General features: G+C 43.8%; 1 protein-coding gene across 12 annotated transcripts in view; it reads right to left on the bottom strand.

The window, feature by feature from the left end:
- Positions 1-15376, bottom strand: part of sugct (succinyl-CoA:glutarate-CoA transferase) — a 564860-nt gene that overhangs the window by 498556 nt on the left and 50928 nt on the right. The gene's annotated exons all lie outside the window — the stretch shown is intronic.

The raw sequence follows: 15376 nt of genomic DNA, 5'->3' as shown, positions 1-15376 counted from the left end.
CCTTCATCCTTCCCCTTACTGGTTTTTCACCTGGAACCTACCAGCCTTCTCCTTCCCACCCTCCCCCCACCTTCTTTATAGGGCCTCTGCCCCTTCCCTCTTCAATCCTGACGAGGGGTTCCGGCCCGAAACGGTGACTGATCATTTCCATAGATGCTGCCCAACCTGCTGAGTTCCTCCAGCGCGTTGTGAATGTTGCTTTGACCCCAGCATCTGCAGAGTATTTTGTGTTTACCGTTAAACGGTATATGTTCACACCGATGCTAATGAATCCACTCTTCCAATACACGATCAAGATCTTCATTTTCGCTTTATACAGTGTATAACATTTCTTAAACTTCTGGCTTAATTTCCCTCCATATCCAAAAAACAAAAGGGCTGATTGTGGATTACAGGAGGAATGGGGACAGGCTCGCCCCAATCAACATCAATGGGACTGCAGTTGAGAGGGTGAGTAGTTTCAAGTTCCTCGGTATACACACCACCGAAGATCTCACCTTGACTGTACACACCAGCTGTGTGGCAAAAAAAACACAGCAGCGAATCTTCCACCTCAGGCAACTGAAAAAGTTCGGCATGAGCCCCCAAATCTTCAAGACCTTCTATAGGGGCACTATTGAGAGCATCCTGACTGGTTTGTAACACCGCCTGGAATGAGAACTGCACCAACGTTCATCGTTGAGCACTGCAGAGAGTGGTACGGACAGCCCAGAGCATCTGTGGATGTGAACTTCCCTCCACTGAGGATATTTACAGCAGTAAATGCAGAAAGAAGGCCTAGAAGATCATCGGGGACACTGGTCACCCCACCCATAAACCGTTTTAGATGCTTCTGTCTGGCAAATGGCACCACAGCATTAAAACCAGGACCAACAGGCTATGGGACAGCTTCTTTCTACAAACCATTAGACTTATAAATTCACATTGCAACAGAGTCATAACGCAAAGATTTTTACTCCCTCACATTGTGGGATGGATGTAACATTTAAATAAGTTCAACATACAAATTAAGGTGACGCTACCAAAGACATGCAACAACTACTGGTAATTTGAAAGTAAAGGAATTCAACTAAAACCATTATTAATAATATTGTGGATACTATAGAGAGAATGCAGAAGAGATTTACAAGGATGTTGCCTGGATTGGAGGGTGTAACTTATGAGAATAGGTTGAGTGAACTTGGCTTTTTCTCCTTGGAGCGACGGAGGATGAGAGATACCTGATAAAGGTGTATAAGATGATGAGAGGCTGAAATGGCTAATACCAGGGGGCATAGCTTTAAGGTCCCTGATCTGGGCCGACAATTACGTGTCTGCAGCACCTAATTAGCATGTTTATTTCGGCTTTTTTCTTAAAGATGTGTTGTGTGCCTCCCAGCTACCTTTGCATTCTCCGCGAATCGGTATCTGTCCATGGCCTGGGGGTTGGGGTGGCGGGACAATGGGGTGTCATCTCATCACCTGTTTCCATTAAAGCAGGCAGCTTATCTTCTCCTATGACTGCCCGCCCTGATGTCGAAGGTCGAGGTTCGTCGTCTGCTGTGGCTGATGTGGAAGGCTTGCTTGACTGCTGAGCCTCACATATTTTTCTATCACACAGTTCTTTAATAAGGACTCAAACCATCCTGCAAATATCCCCTAAACCGACGTACCCTTTCAAAATTAAAGTCGTACTTTATCATTACTCATTCAGTTTCAATTGTTATCCTTTTTTCTTCCAATTGCATCAGCTCTACATCTGTCAGTTCTTGGTGATGGGATGCCAAAACCTCTTCAACATCATCTTCGTCAACTTCCACAAGCCAAACTCACATTGTCCTTACTTCGTTCACCACGATCAAAATGCTTAACTATGTCTAGTTTTACCGTAAGTGTAACACCCTTACGAGCTCTTTCAGGCTTTTCCGATACCATAAAATTCATCCTGCAAACAGCTGCTCACAGGCTCGTGTTTAAGCAATGCCGGCGAGAATCCGGGGGAGAGCGGCTGCTCGGGGCGTGCTGCCTCTTATCGCGCGCTGATTTTTTATCACGCGCTGAATTTTTTTTGGTAACAGTGAAAACACCTTCTGAAAGCGAAAATAGGATATTAATGTAGGTCTTTCATAACAGTGAGGTTTCGTAAAGCGAACGTTCGAAAAGCGGGGGACACCTGTATCTATTTTCTCAAATAAACGTCACATAATTCTGTTTCAATTATCACTGGCTACAAGATAGAGCAATTTTAATGCCAAACATTAATGTGGAGTAAACCTTCAAAACCAGGGATCCCCAACCTTTTTTGCACTGCAGACCGGTTTATTATTGACAATATTCTTGCGGACCGGCCAACCGGGGGGTGGGGCAGGGTTGCGGGAATACCGATTCATGGTGAAGTCTTCAAGAGTAAGCCCTAAGGAAAATTCTGAAGCTGGAGTCCCTAAGACAGTCCTACGTTGAGTTTAACGCTGACTAGCAACTTCTGCAATGCCAGTGGTGCCAAACTGTATCATCCTCTGGGCTCATCAGATGCCTGCAGAATGGCCAACCGTTTGCTCTCCATATCGTACTGCCCAGGCTTGCGAATCTAGACAGCTAGGTTGCAATATCCATGGTCATCCCTAACTGACGAAGGTCTCAAAATCCATAAGACCATAATACCATAAGACATGGGAGCAGAATTAGGCCATTCAGCCCACCGAGTCTGCTCCATCATGACTGACCCTGGATCCCACTCAACCCCATATACCTACCTTCTTGCCATATCCTTTGATGTTCTGACCAATCTGGAAGCTATCAAATTCCGCCTTAAACATACATACGGACTTGCCCTCTACCGCAATCTGCGGCAGAGCTTTCCACAGATTCACTACTTTCTGGCTAAAAAAATTCCTTCTTAGCTCTATTCTAAAAGGTCACCCATCAACTTTGAGGCTGTGATCTCTAGTTCTGGATACTCCCACCACAGGAAACATTCTCTCCACATCCACCCTATCTCATCCTTTCAACATTTGGTAGGTTTCAATGAGATCCACTATGTTCTTCTAATTGGCAGTGAGTACCGGCCCAAAGCTACCAAACACTCCTCATATGTTAACTCCTTCATTCCTGGGATCATCCTCGTGAGCCTCTTCTGGACTCTATCCATAGACAACACATCCTTTCTCAGATATGGAAGCCAAAACTGTTGACAATACTCTTAAGTACAGCCTGACTAGTGTCTTATAAAGGCTGAACATTACTCCTTGCTTTTATATTCTATTCCCCTTGAAATAAATGACAACATTGCATTTGCCTTCTTTATCACAGACTCAACCTGTAAACTGCACAAGGACTCTTAAGCCCCTCTGCACCTCTGATGTTTGAATCTTCTCGCCATTTAGATAATAGTCTGCACCATTGTTCCTTTTACCAAAATGCATTAGCATACATTTCCCAACACTGTATTCCATCTGCCATTTTCTTGCCCATTCTTCCAATTTGTCTAAGTCCTCTTGCAATCGCATTGCTTCCTCGGCACTACCTACCCTTTCACCTATCTTTGTATCATCCGCAAACTTTGCCACAAAGCTATCAATTCCATTATCCAAATCACTGACAAACAAATTGAAAAGTAGCGGTCCCAATACTGACCCCTGTGGAACACCACTAGTCACTGGCAGCCAACCAGAAAAGGCCCCTTTTTTTCCCACTAGCTGCCTCCTGCCTATCAACCATTCCGCTATCCATGCCAGTATATTTCCTGTAACGCCACAGGATTTTATCTTGTTAGGCAACCTTATGTATGGCAACTTATCAAATACCTTCTGAAAATCCAAGTAAATAACATCCATGCTTGTTACTTGTTCGAAGAAATCTTATAGATTTATCAGGCAAGATTTCCCTTTACAGCAACCATGCTGACTTTGACTTATTTTATCATTAGTCTCCATGTACCCCGAAACCTCATCCTTAATAATAGACTCTAACATTTTCCCAGCTACTGAGGTTAGGCTAACTGGCCTATAATTTCATTTCTTTTGCCTTCCACCCTTCTTGAAAGTGATTCTTGAAAAATCATGACCAATGTATCTGTTATCTCTTCAGCAACTTCTCTCAGGTCTCTGGGATGTAGTCCATCTGGTCCAGCTGACTTACCCACCTTAAGACCTTTGAGTTTGCCTAGAAGTTTTTCCTTTGGCACTCACTCCTGCTCCCTGACAGTCACGGACATCTGGCACATTGCTAGTATCTTCCACAGTGAAGACAGATAAAAAGTAGTAAGTTCATCTGCCATTTCTTTGTTCCCCCACTACTTCCTCACAGCATCATTTTCCAGTGGTCCAATATCAACTCACAAATCCCTATTACTTTTTATATAACTGAAATAACTTTTGGTATGATATGATTATGAAGACACGTAGTCCTCTTTTATTCTCATTTAGTAATACATGCATTAAGAAGTGATACGTTATTTCCTCCGGTGTGATATCACAAAACACAGGACAAACCAAGACTGAAAAAACTGACAAAACCACATAATTATAACATATAGTTACAAACAGTGTAACAATACCATAACTTGACGAAGAAGTCCGTGAGCGCAGTAAAGTTCAAAGTTTCTCAAATGTCCCACATCTCACGCAGACGGGAGAAGAAAGAAAATCTCTCCCTGCCATGCCGACCACAGTCCGACTCTGAGTCATCCGAAAACTACGAGCTCTGATCAGCTCTCCAACACTGAGTGCCGAGCGCCATCTCTGTCCGAACGATTTGACTTCCTTCTCGGTTGCCAAAAGCAGGCAAGGCCGGGGATTTTGAGGCCTACCCTCCGAAAGATTCCCAACCACACAGTAATGACAGCAGCCGACGGGCCTGTCAGAAATTTCTCCAGATGTTCCTCTGTGCTTTCACGTCCATTCTCCATCAAATCAGAACTGTCCACGGCCCCTATTTAACAGATACAATATCATTTTTCACCGGAGGGTTGCGCACACGCAGGCGCGCCGCCATCTCCTCCTCCTTTATTGGCTAGTTTGCACTCATATTTCACCTTTTCCCTTCTTATATCTTTTTTAATTGCCTTTTGTTGGATTTTAAAAGCTTCCCAATCACCCAACTGCCCACTCACTTTTGCTACCTTATGTGCCCTTTCCTTAGCTTTTCTGCAGTCCTTAACTCCCCTTGTCAGCCACAGTTGCACTGCCATTTAAGAACAACTTCTTCTGTGGGACATATCTATTCTGCGCCTTGTGAACTATTTCCAGGAACTTCAGCCATCTCTGCTCTGCCACCAACCCATCAGTATTCTCCTTCCTCATGCCTAATTCCCTTTATTCCACTGTGATACTGATGCATGGGACTTATGCGTCTCCCTCTCAAAATGCAGTATAAATTAAATCATATTACGATCACTGCCTCCTAAAGTTTCCTTTACATTAAGCTCCCTAATAAAATCTAGGTTATTACACAACTACCAATCTAAGGTAGCCCTTCCCTGAGTAAGCTCAAGCACAAGCTTCTCTAAAAAGCCATCTTGTAAGCATTCAACAAATACCCTCTCTTGAGATCCTGATTTTCCCAATCCTCTTGCATATTGAAGTCCTCCATTACAATTGTGGCATTACCCTTACTACATGCCTTTTCCAGCTCCCTTTGCAATCTCAACCCCACATTCAGTCCTGTATTCACCCCTTGCAATTTTGGTGCACCATGCTCATCCTTTTGATTACTAACTTTGTCTGAGGTCTTGCCAACATCTGCCTCCATAACCTCTCCACTAACTGTTCTAGCACTATGGTTCCCATTCCGCTGCAACTCTTGTTTAAGCTCCACGGTCAGGGGCATATCTACGGAAAACAGCGCCTATGGCAAGCACTGAAATTGCGCCCTGTCCAAATATCTGACACCCATCTTTTAGATAACTTTACCACGATATCAGCTCAAAATTACAAGTCAAGCTCATTAATCTTTTAATTAACAAATTATGGCACTACATGAAAATTATAACGGCACCTTCCTTGCTGTCACTGATGCAAATTGGTCTATGATGTGATTAAAGTCAGTTTTTTCAGTTTCTTCTCTTTCTACAGTCAGCAGAGCAAGATCACAGAGTCTGCCTTGACCCATGGAGGCTCTCAAATACAAAAGTATTAGTTTTAACTTGCTGAATGATCTCTCACAGCTGGCGATGGAAACTGCAATGGTTAGCATTATCTGAATAGCAATGCGAAGACTGGGGAAGACGCTCTCATCTCCATACTAAACAATAAATTCAAGAAGCTCTTCAGGTCTTGATATTTTCATGTTGACCCGCCTTGATAGCAACATCCTGCAATCCAAAATTTCTTCATATAGCTGCTGTCCATCAACATCAGAGCTGTACAATTCGCCCAAATTTTCGCACTTCTTTAGGTCATTACTGTGGGTGCTGTGACACTGTCCCTCGACATCGAGAAGGAAGCCAAATTTGGCGTCAGTGTTGTGCAAACAAGCGAACCCTCTGTCCATTTCTCTGTGAAGATGGTTGAGTGTTCTCTTCATGACTCTTTCCATTTCCTCCTTAGCTGTTAACCCAGCATCTCTCGGGTTCCCATCAGTCATTCATTTCTTTCGTCTCTGACATCTTCCAACTTCAATATTCCATTCTTGACAGAGACCGACTCCTTCTTTGAATGACTCACTGACTAACACTTCTCTTTCATCATAAAAATGATCTCGGAGGGATTTCAAAACCAGGGCAGCATCGTGGAAGTTCATGCTAGGATCCTGCAGCCTCTTTTGAATACAGTCAATGCGAATGAGTACTTTGTTCCAAAATCCTAGCAAAATCAGAAAATTGTAACTCAACATGCGGTTGTACAGCTGCCTTGCGTCACTTCTTATAATTGCTTTTGTTATGTTATAATTGCGCTGCTCCTGGGAAACGCGGTCTCATTCCGCCCTGCAGAGCTGATGTACGGTTAGAATGACAATAAAGTTTTTTGAATCTTTGAATCTTGAACCTTCTATATTTCACTGGTCTCGTTTTCATTGTCTATCATGTCCTGGAGAACTTGAAGTATCTCCTCAAGGTATTTGTTGACGGACTTCACTGCTTCTGGTCCTTGCACTCCACCTGGTTTCGACTCTGACTTAACAACAACAGGCACGGCGCTTTTGAGTTTTTCCCAGCGGTGTGTTGAACGAGAGAAAAACATGTAGAGAGCTTCGATGGTTCCAAACAACGTGATCATCATTGTACCTGCTTGGCTGCATGTACACCCACCAAGTTGAGTGAGTGATCGTCGCAATTCACAAACACTGCCAGGTTGCTTTTCTCACTTATTCTTTGATGAACACCACTTCTGTGTCCAGCCATCACAGCAGCGTTGTCATAGCACTTGTAGTTCCATTTTGTCCTTCTCTAGCTGTTTCAAGATGTCTTCAACCAAGCTCTCAGCATCCTTCTGGCTTATCTGGATAAAACCAAGGAAGGACTTTCTAACATGGACTGTTTTCCTCTCAAAATCAACTTCCACATACCTCACTACTTCTGACATCTGCTCACGGTGAGTCGAGTCTAACATGAGACCATAGTACTTGGCTTTACGAATGCTTCTCAGTAAACTCTGGTGAACAGTGGATGCCATCATACGGATGAATTTGTTCTGGACACCTGGTGAAAGATAGGACGTGGATCCAGGACTTTCCAAATGAGTGAGGTGTTCTTTTATGACAGGGTCAAAGATGGCCAGTAGTTTCAGTAAGCCAAGGAAATTTCCCACATTGGAGTCATCGTCTAGCTGAAGTGACTCCGTGTCCTTGCAAAGCCAGGTTCTGAATCGCAAGGAATTTCATGCAGTGAAGGATTCTCGTCAAGATATCACGCCACTTCTGTTTTTCCTTCTCAATCTGTGCATCAATAACTCCTCTCTTTCCAGCTAAATTTATTTCCATTTCTTTCCACTGTGTGAAGCATTCCTGATGATTCTTGGCATTTTCATGAACACTAATCCTTTCAGGTGCTTTCCACTGGTTGAATCCACTTTCCTGCTCCAATGAGGATTGATGGTCTGACTGGGAATAGAGAAGACAACAGATACAAAATGCAGACTTTTTAGAAGGGGAATAGACCAGCCATGAGCGGGTCACTTCCTCACCTTGACCATTTCCCAATTTCCTCTTGAACCAGGTTCCGTTCATCGAACGGTTATTTGTTGATAGGAAAGGCCCCTCACTGTTCTGGAAATACTTCGAACCCAGCTTTATTATTTCTGTTCTCAACGCGTCAGGCAGAATTGCTTTTCCAGTATCCTTGTGGAACTTCAGAAGTCCATTGTCATGCTGTTCAATCACTTCTGGTATGACAGTTCGAGGCTCTTTGACACCATCCAGTTCACTAGATTCAGTGCCAGGTTCAATCTCGTCAGGTAAAATCTCATCAATAAACTCAACATCACCACCACCACCATCGTCTTCCCCTCCTGTCATGTTCACCTTCTCTGTGGCAGCCTCACTCCTAATCTCGTCATACTCGGATTTATCTAACTTGACTTCCTCCTCGACTTGTGACGCATTTGTACTTGATCCACCTTTGGATCCTAACAAACTTGTAGCAAGTGTAGGCGACTCCAAGGAATGTGTTGAACTACTTGTTCCGGGCTTTTCAAAGAAGGGCATGAGGAACTTGCTCCACTTCTTGGCTTCCTCCGCCTCCAACTTTCATCTCTTCCATCCTTCAGCTCCACTTTCCTTCTTCTTCATGAAGAAACGTTTCATGGTCTTCTTACACAATGCTCTGAAATAAGACCATCCCAGTGCTTCTCGCCCATGATAATCAAAGACAGATCATACATCTGAAGAAAATTTTTTTTTCACTATCCGAGGATGGCTTGTCTGACTTTAATAGAAACTACTCAGTGGCGCCCAGGGCACGTGCCATACCTGCCGCACCTTAGATACGCCACTGCCCACTGTGCTGCATTAACAAACCTTCCCACTAGGATATTAGTCCCCCTCCAGTTCAGGTGCAAACCGTCCCTTCTGTACAGGTCCCACCTTCCCTGGAAGAGAGCCCAATGATCCAAAAATCTTATGCCCTCCCTCCTACACCAATTCCTTAGCCGCATATTAAACTGTATGATCTCCCTAGTTCTAGCCTCACTAGCACATCATGAAATTAATTTTTCTGCAGCATCAGTACCATGCAATACATAAAATTACTACAGTACTTTGCAAAAGTCTCGGGCTTCCAGGCTGTATATTTGTGCCTAAGTCTTTTGCACAATACTGTACGTCATTAAATTTGTTGTTTTGCAGCAGCAGTGCAGTGCAATACATAAAATTTACGACCAAGTTATACTAGTAAATTAATAAAGGGAAATAATAAAATTAATAAAAGGGAAATAGTGAACGGTTATGGACCGTTCAGAAATCTGATGGCGGGGGAAGAAGCTGTTGCTAAAATGTTGAGTGTATCTGAGGAGAAAAAAAAAGAGTTAGTGTTTCAGGTCTGAGACCTCTTGTTAGACCTGAAGTTTGCAGGAGATGCACATTCTGAGGATTCCAACTCTTTCTGATGGTCAGGTATAATGATTGTTTGATGGCTCTGGGCTTGTACTCACTGGAGTTTGGCATGGGGTGGGGGGTTAACTGCATTGAAACCTACATCTCGGGATTACTGCCTGTGCCACGCGACAGTGAGAGTAGGAATGCGATGAGGTGGAGGATAAATGCGTGGCTGAGGGATTGGAGCAGGGGGCAGGGATTCAAGTTTTTGGATCATTGGGACCTCTTTTGGCGCAGGCGTGACCTGTACAAAAAGGACGGGTTACACTTGAATCCTAGGGGAACCAATATCCTGGCAGGGAGATTAGCGAGGGCTACTGAGGTGACTTTAAACTAGAATGGTTGGGGGGTGGGAATCAAATTAAAGAGGCTAGGCGTGAGGAGGTTAGTTCACAACAGGGCGATGGGAACCAGTGCAGAGAGACAGGGGGGTGTAAAGTGAGGGTAGAAGCAAAAAGTACTAAGGAGAAGAGTAAAAGTGGCAGGCCGACAAATCCAGGGCAAGCATTAAAAAGGGCCACTTTTCAACATAATTGTATAAGGGCTAAGAGAGTTGTAAAAGAGCGCCTGAAGGCTTTGTGTATCAATGCAAGGAGCATTCGTAATAAGGTGGATGAATTGAAAGTGCAGATTGTTATTAATGATTATGATATAGTTGGGATCACATGGCTCCAGGGTGACCAAGGATGGGAGCTCAACGTTCAGAGATATTCAATATTCAGGAGGGATAGACATGAAGGGAGGGGAGGTGGGGTGGCGTTGCTGGTTAAAGAAGAGACTAACGCAATAGAAAGGAAGGACATAAGCCAGGAAGATGTGGAATCGATATGGGTAGAGCTGCGTAACACTAAGGGGCAGAAGACGCTGGTGGGAGTTGTGTACAGGCCACCTAACAGTAGTAGTGAGGTCGGAGATGGTATTAAACAGGAAATTAGAAATGTGTGCAATAAAGGAACAGCAGTTATAATGGGTGACTTCAATCTACATGTAGATTGGATGAACCAAATTGGTAAAGGTGCTGAGGAAGAGGATTTCTTGGAATGTATGCGGGATGGTTTTTTGAACCAACATGTCGAGGAACCAACTAGAGAGCAGGCTATTCTGGACTGGGTTTTGAGCAATGAGGAACGGTTAATTAGCAATCTTGTCGTGAGAGGCCCTTTGGGTAAGAGTGACCATAATATGGTGGAATTCTTCATTAAGATGGAGAGTGACATAGTTAATTCAGAAACAAAGGTTCTGAACTTAAAGAGGGGTAACTTTGAAGGTATGAGACGTGAATTAGCTAAAATAGATTGGCAAATGACACTTAAAGGATTGACGGTGGATATGCAATGGCAAGCATTTAAAGGTTGCATGGATGAACTACAACAATTGTTCATCCCAGTTTGGCAAAAGAATAAATCAAGGAAGGTAGTGCACCCGTGGCTGACAAGAGAAATTAGGGATAGTATCAATTCCAAAGAAGCAGCATTCAAATTAGCCAGAGAAAGTGGCTCACCTGAGGACTGGGAGAAATTCAGAGTTCAGCAGAGGAGGACAAAGGGCTTAATTAGGAAGGGGAAAAAAGATTATGAGAGAAAACCGGCAGGGAACATAAAAACTGACTGTAAAAGCTTTTATAGGTATGTAAAAAGGAAAAGACTGGTAAAGACAAATGTAGGTCCCCTGCAGACAGAAACAGGTGAATTGATTATGGGGAGCAAGGACATGGCAGACCAATTGAATAATTACTTTGGTTCTGTCTTCACTAAGGAGGACATAAATAATCTTCTAGAAATAATAGGGGACAGAGGGTCCAGTGAGATGGAGGAACTGAGCGAAATACTTGTTAGTAGGGAAGTGGTGTTAGGTAAATTGAAGGGATTGAAGGCAGATAAATCCCCAGGGCCAGATGGTCTGCATCCTAGAGTGGATAGGGGGGAACCAGTGGATGTGGTATATTTGGATTTTCAAAAGGCTTTTGACAAGGTCCCACACAGGAGATTAGTGTGCAAACTTAAAGCACATGGTATTGGGGGTAAGGCATTGATGTGGGTGGAGAATTGGTTAGCAGACAGGAAGCAAAGAGTGGGAATGAATGGGACCTTTTCAGAATGGCAGGCGGTGACTAGTGGGGTACCGCAAGGCTCAGTGCTGGGACCCCAGTTGTTTACAATATATATTAATGACTTGGATGAGGGAATTAAATGCAGCATCTCCAAGTTTGCGGATGACACGAAGCTGGGTGGCAGTGTTAGCTGTGAGGAGGATGCTAAGAGGATGCAGAGTGACTTGGATAGGTTGGGTGAGTGGGCAAATTCATGGCAGATGCAATTTAATGTGGATAAATGTGAAGTTATCCACTTTGGTAGCAAAAATAGGAAAACAGATTATTATCTGAATGGTGGCCGATTCGGAAAAGGGGAGGTGCAACGAGACCTGGGTGTCATTAGACACCAGTCATTGAAAGTGGGCACGCAGGTACAGCAGGCGGTGAAAAAGGCGAATGGTATGCTGGCATTTATAGCGAGAAGATTTGAGTACAGGAGCAGGGAGGTACTACTGCAGTTGTACAAGGCCTTGGTGAGACCACACCTGGAGTATTGTGTGCAGTTTTGGTCCCCTAATCTGAGGAAAGACATCCTTGCCATAGAGGGACTACAAAGAAGATTCACCAGATTGATTCCTGGGATGGCAGGACTTTCATATGAAGAAAGACTGGATGAACTGGGCTTGTACTCGTTGGATTTAGAAGATTGAGGGGGGATCTGATTGAAACGGATAAAATCCTAAAGGGATTGGACAGGCTAGATGCAGGAAGACTGTTCCCGATGTTGGGGAAGTCCAGAACAAGGGGCCACAGTTTGAGGATAAAGGGGAAGCCTTTTAGGACCAAGATTAGGAAAAACTTCTTCACACAGAGAGTGGTGAATCTGTGGAATTCTCTGCCACAGGAAACAGTTGAGGCCAGTTCATTGGCTATATTTAAGAGGGAGTTAGATATGGCCCTTGTGGCTACGGGGATCAGGGGGTATGGAGGGAAGGCTGGGGCGGGGTTCTGAGTTGGATGATCAGCCATGATCATAATAAATGGCGGTGCAGGCTCGAAGGGCCGAATGGCCTACTCCTGCACCTATTTTCTATGTTTCTATGTTTCTATTGAAAGGCCTAAACAGAATGAACTTACAGCAAATGATTCCAGTACTGAGGTGGGGGCGGAGGGTCTTGGACTGGAGGGCACAGCCTCAGAAGCGAAGGATGTTTCTTTAGAACACAGACAAAGAAGAATTTCTTTAGCCTGAGAGTGGTGAACCTGTGGCGTTCATTGCTACAAAAGGCTGTGGCGACCAAGATATTGAGTAATTTAAAGTGGAAGTTAATAGGTTCTTGAGTAGCTAAGGCATCAAAGGTTATGGGGAGAAGGTAGGAGAATGGGGCTGTGAGGAAAAATAAATCAGCTGTGATCAAGTAGCCGAGCAAACTTGATGGGTGAAATGGCCTAATTCTGATCCTACATCTTATGGAGAAAATAATCCAAATTCATCAAACCTCACATTATCCTCTAATCCAGGCAACATCCTGGAGAAATTCTTCTGCTCCTTCTCCAATATATCTTTCCTGTAATGCAGCAAACAGTACAGCACACAGGACGAACGTGACCCAGAGAAAGTCTTATATTGATATTGGTTTATTATTGTTACATGTACCAAGACACAGTAAATAGCTTGTCCTGCATGCTTTTCATACAGATCAAATCATTACACAGTGCACTGAGGTAGAATAAGATACCAAAAACGGACAACTTAGGCAAATGATAAGTACAAGATCACACAAATTAGATTACGAAGCTAAGAGTCCATTTTATCGTACAAGACGATAGTTCAAGAGTCTGATAACAGTGGGGTAGCAGCTCTTCTTCAGCCCAGTGGCACATGCTTTCAGGTTTTACATTCTTTTGGTTGATGGACGAGGGAAGAAGAGAGAATATCTGGGTGGGGTAGGATCTCTGATTATGCTGTCTGTTTTACCGAGACAGCAAGTTTAGACCAAGTCCATGCCACAGTGGCTGGTTCTTGTGATGTGTTGAGCTGTATCCCACCTCTGCAGCTTCTTGCAGTCACGTGCAGAGCAGTTGCCATACCAAGCTATTATGCATCCATGATTTCTGAGACGCATCGATAAAAATTGGTGTCAACAGGGATGAGAAAATTTGCAAATGCTGGAAATCCAAAGCAACACACACAAAATGCTGGAGAAACTCAGCAAGGCCAGGCAGCGTCTACGGAAAAGAGTAAATAATCAACTTTTCGGGCAGAGACCCTTCATCAGGACAGAGTAAGGGTTTCTGCCTGAAACGCCAACTATTTATTCTTTTCCATAGATACAGCCTGGCCTGCTGAGTTCCTCAGAGACATACCGAATTTCTTTAGTCTCTTGAGGATGTCGAGATGATGGTGAGCTTTCTTGGCTGTGACATCAATGTAGTTGGACTAAGACAGCATATTGGTGATGTTCACTCCCAGGAGCTTGAAGCTCCTCAATCTCAAGTTACAAGGATGTAAACAGGAGCATGTGTACCACCCCCCTTCCTGAAGTCAATGAACAGATCTTTTGTTTGATTTTCAATTTTTATATTGTGTCCCGACTGAAAAAGGTGTTTTGTGCAATTCCTTGGCCTCACATGGAGTATTGTGTTCATTTCTGTCATTCATATTTTTAGAAAGAATGTGCAGGGATTGGAGAGAGATCTGGAAAAGATTTTTTGGAATGAGTTCCGTCATGAGGGAGCTACAGTTACAAGGATAGATCAGAGAATTTGGCTCTGTTCCTTTTGGAGAAGGCTGGGGGGAAAATATGATCAAAGTTTATAAAATGATGAGGAACTTGTACAAAATGAATAGAGGGAGGATATTCCCCTTAGTGTTGAGGTTAAAGCTAAAAACCACTAGTACAAAATAAAGAAGTGAATTAACAGTGACATTATAAAAAGCTTTTTCTGAAGCACATATTTGAAACTGAAATGTACTGCCTGCAGATAGCCTTATGCCTTTGAAGTAAAAAATTAGAAAATATACTATATGGTGAAAATTTTTTTGCAAAATAAAACATGCAGTTGGTGGAATGTGGTTGTCACTCTCTCACTACAACCCCCTCTGTGGTCTCTGTTGCTCTACAGCTCCCTGCCTATGTATCACCCAGACTCGCCTTCATAGCCAGATCTCCTTACTGAGAACTTTATTCCTCATATTCCATCCAGGTAGCCTCCAATCTGACAGCATGAATATGATTTCTCTCACTTGCAGTAATTTCTTCTCCTCTCCCTTCTCTTTATCCTTTCCTCATTCTAGCTCCACTTTCACCCCTACCAGCCCATCACCTCTCTCTGGTGCCCCTCCTTCCTGATCTTCCATGGTCCAATTTCCTCTTCTATTAGATTCCTTCTTCAGCCCTTTAAATCTTCCACCTCCCAGTTTCATCCTCTCCACCTTCCCCCTCATGCGGTTTCACCTGCCAACTTGTACAACATAGTTCTTAACTTCACCTTCTTATTCTGCTTTCTGCTCCCTTCCTTTCCAGTCCTGATGAAGGGCCTCAGCCTGAAACGTTGAATATTTATTCCCCTCCATAGATTCTGTCTGACCTGCTGAGTTCCTCTAGCATTTTGTGTGCATTGCTCTGCATTTTCAGTATCTACATAATCTGTCACAACCTTTGATCTACGGTTCTCCACGAATGGTGGGTTTTCGCACTGGCCATGCTGCGTGCGCTGCTGTCAGAAGAAGGCCCACTTGTTCATGTTCTCCCTCCCTGCCTCCCACCCCCTCCCCCCAAGTCAGGGAGCTTGGAAAAGTGACGTGGAGGTTTATAACGTCAGAACACCAAGTGC

Source organism: Mobula birostris, chromosome 1 (assembly GCF_030028105.1).
Source record: "Mobula birostris isolate sMobBir1 chromosome 1, sMobBir1.hap1, whole genome shotgun sequence".
NCBI classification, from domain to species: domain Eukaryota; kingdom Metazoa; phylum Chordata; class Chondrichthyes; order Myliobatiformes; family Myliobatidae; genus Mobula; species Mobula birostris.
This window is presented reverse-complemented; position numbering and strand designations above follow the sequence as displayed.